This window comes from Rutidosis leptorrhynchoides, chromosome 2, assembly GCF_046630445.1.
Source record: "Rutidosis leptorrhynchoides isolate AG116_Rl617_1_P2 chromosome 2, CSIRO_AGI_Rlap_v1, whole genome shotgun sequence".
Taxonomy (NCBI): domain Eukaryota; kingdom Viridiplantae; phylum Streptophyta; class Magnoliopsida; order Asterales; family Asteraceae; genus Rutidosis; species Rutidosis leptorrhynchoides.
The window spans coordinates 70020530-70024604 of record NC_092334.1 but is presented as its reverse complement, the minus strand read 5'-3'; positions in this window follow the sequence as shown (position 1 = coordinate 70024604).

Here is a 4075-nt window from a genome sequence, read left to right as displayed (position 1 = left end):
AGATAAATAACCTGCATCTGCATAACCAACCAAATCTTGTTTTGATTCGTTAGAATAAAATAATCCTAAATCAGTAGTTCCTCAAAGGTATCGAAATATGTGTTTGATCCCATTCCAATGTCTTTTGGTAGGAGTTGAGCTAAACCTTGCCAACAAATTAACTGCAAAAGAAATGTCAGGTCTTGTACAATTTGTAAGATACATAAGAGCTCCAATTGCACTAAGATATGGAACTTCTGATCCGTTAAGATCTTCATGATCTTCACGGAGATGAAATGGATCAGTGTCAATATTAAGTGATATAACAACTATAGGAGTACTTTTTGCATTGTCCATACTGAAAACGTTTTAAAATATTTTCTATATAAGTTGTTTGATGTACAAATAAACCATTAGGCATATGCTCAATATGCAAACCAAGGCAATACTTGGTGTAACACCCTGATTTTTTTTTAAATCACAGCGGAAGACTGAATTAACCTAAATACCCTTAGTTAATATTACAACTATAGTTAAGAACCAACTTAGTTAATATTCAATACAGCTTTGCAAAACAACGGTGTTACATAAAACATTTCAAAATCTGACAACATCAGAGTTCAGCTAATAGTCAAACATGTCTTCAGCCCGTCTGTAACGCCCATCCTGATCAGAAGTACCTAAACCTGCAAGGGTGGAAAATGTGGGGGAATTAGCACACAGCTAAGTGAATGGATACTATCTAACAGACCAAGCATAAGTAACTGAACATGCAAGGGATCACAATTATGCTAACGTCCTGAACTAGCATATAACAATAAATGACAATATGAGGATCGGCGGCTTGTACGAGCACACGACTTAGTTGATCAAGCTACAGTCTACCGATAGTCCGCTTTACTGATTCCACTGCATAACCGTCCAGACGCAACACATGCGTCCTTCTATGCTATACTGAACAATCAGTAACTCATGACCCGACCAGGCTACCACTGTCGACCTCACATCAACCCTACCTTGCTGCCTCGGAGGGTTCCCAACCTTGCTGCCTCGGTTGGTGTCAAACTAACAGTGCGCACATAAGATCACAGATAAACAGTCATGCAATTGTCCTAACTAGCATGGCAATATCTAACTACGCATGGTAATCATACATAACATAAACATAATATAAAGAGTCTGAACAAGTAGCGTGGCAGCTACTTAATACTCTATCCGGAGATAGACCCACTCACCAATTACCAGCAACAGCTCAGATTCTGACTACTGAGCTTTCTCCTTATCTTTTCCACCTGAGAATGGACATAACACAGTCAGTAATAATGTCTTGATATCATCCCAACAAGAAGACAATAGTATCAATAAACAAGCACTTGAACACTTAATCAATCTGACCTGTCAACCGTACGAGTAACACTAATCCGCACGTCTGAGAAACATTAACCGTGCGGTTGACACCTCACTCGTACGTTTAGTCCTTGGCCAAATATTCAATTGAACAACATTAGATCCATACGGTTGACCACCTCAACCGTACGAGTGAAAGCTCACTCGTGCGAGTGAAGAATCACTCGTGCGAGTGAAGGCTCACTCATGAGAGTGACAAGAAACATCAATAAAAACATGTAATGACATATTCCAACCTATATTCATCATATATTCTTTCATTCATAAGCCTATATCAAGAATTCAACCCATAATAACATATTAACACATGCTCACTAGACCCACACGCTAATACCTCTATTTCTGACCCAAATAAATTTTTATATAGCTTCTAAAAATCTTACCATTTTATAGGATTTTTCATTACAATTCCAACGATACTTGATTCATCAAAAACGGAGTTACGGTTTAAAAGTTATGACCAAAACAAGTTTCCACAAACCTTACCATGTGCTCACACGTATGACTGAGGCCTCACTCGTGCGAGTGAGCCCTCACACGCGTGGTTGACCCTCAAAAGTGTGGTCACTCGTGTGGGAGCTAAAGAACAGCTCCTGCACGCAGATTTTTGCGTTTTTGACCTAAAAAATCGATTTTTGCTCGTTCTGGTCACAAAACCACTTGAAAAACATCATATAAACTATATAGCAACTATTACTTACATCAATTAAGCATCACAAACACAAAACATGAAGATTCAAGCTTAATTTCATCAAAAACCCATTTTACACTCAAACCCAATTTCTAAGAATTAAACCACGAATTCAAACACACAAACCTGGATTAATGATCACAAAGATGATATGAATCAATCCTTAAAGCCACTTGCTTCAATTTCAAGCTTGGATTTGATTAGGGTTTTGAGATGGTAAAAGTGTAGGTACGTTCTTGTTTTCTTGAGTGAGTTCTAGAAAATGAACTCATAAGGCAGATTCATCACACTTATGGAAACCCATACCCCACAACACACGGGTATTTAACAGTTATCTAATATCTTTCGTACTTAATTTGACTACCCTAACGGAGTCCAAATTAAATAAACGAACCTGTTCTGTGACCCTTGTCACAAATTGGTCTTAACCAAATAATAAAATAACACTGATCATAATAAAAAAATAAAAGCATAATTAACCACACAATTATGCCTAAGGGCGAAAAGGTCATTTTACTTCTAGGCCCGATCTGAGGATGTTACAAATCTACCCCCCTTAAAGAGATTCCGTCCTCGGAATCTGGTCAGTCAAGGTCAACAAAGGTCATGAGTACCATGAACCACCACAACATGTCACAACTAGACCTAAACCAAAACTGGTCTTACGGTCATATACCTTGCAAAGCACTATCCATTACTCGTAGATCAAAAGATAACTCACTGGCCCAAAGTCAAACATATCGTCTACTAAAACTACCGTAAGGGTTAAGACCCGCTATACACTGAACTACAATTTTATATACACTATACAACATCTGAAACGTTCCTTACACACAGATCTAGTTTATCTTCTGTCTATACTACCTACAAAAGTAATTCAATATTGAAACATGCCGAATAAGTTTAATTCCGTCCGAATTCCAAACTTGATCAGTCATCAATCTTACGAATTACCATAAAATTTCCATCTCAAGTCTAAGTTTTACACACTAACCTGTCGAGTCACCACTAATGACCCTCTATATGATATCTGTCAACCATGAATTGTGGTTATCCCCGAATCACAATCATCGAATTTCCCAAATCAACCCAATTTAAGCACTGATTAATGGCTATTTTTACCTCAGAGCACACAACTTAGCTAATTTCATCACTACAATATCGCTAAGTTAACTCGGTTTACACTAAATTACCCAAATTTCATAATTTAATACCTGTTTCAAACTTGATAAATAAGAATTTCATCAAAATTCGCTCAATTGTGACGATATCTACTCACTAATTTAATGACTGAAATGCATTACTGGTCCACTCATCCAGCGTAGAACCGCTTACCAACACAGTTCCAAGTCAAATATAATCAACAATTCACGAATCCTGAGTATAGAATAATCATCATCCTATACCGGAAGTAATTATCTAAGAGTTAATTGCCTCAAATAACCTTAATTCTTCTGTTTAGCATCGCTAAAGTTATTTCTCATAGGTCATGACTAGGTTAAGATTTCATTAGAATCCTCAATCCAAACTTATAAAACTAATAATTACACAAAGTCTAGGTACATTATATTTGTCAGCAACATGTCAGAAAAGTCAACTTTTGGTCAAAATCATCTGAAATTCAAAACAGACTATCAATTACTATATCTCCTCTGACTCCCGAAACTACTGTATGATTTACCATGATGTATTTCGTTGGCCAGGCGTAATACATCATCCCAATTCATATCTTCATTTCGGGTATTTCGGAGCAAGACCTTAATCGAATCTGTTAATCAATCGCAGTCTATATACTCTGATCACTGAGAGTTATAATCCACTAATTAACAAATATATTCTAAACTCAGGGTTTCTAAATTTGTTATCTGATTACAACTATCCTGGCATATTTTCACTTCTCAAATGTACCCAATTAATCCTTCTTTTGTAACCTGCTAGTATTTTCCAACACTTGTTTCTAAGTCCTTGATTGTCATGATACTCCCCCTGAACATGGTA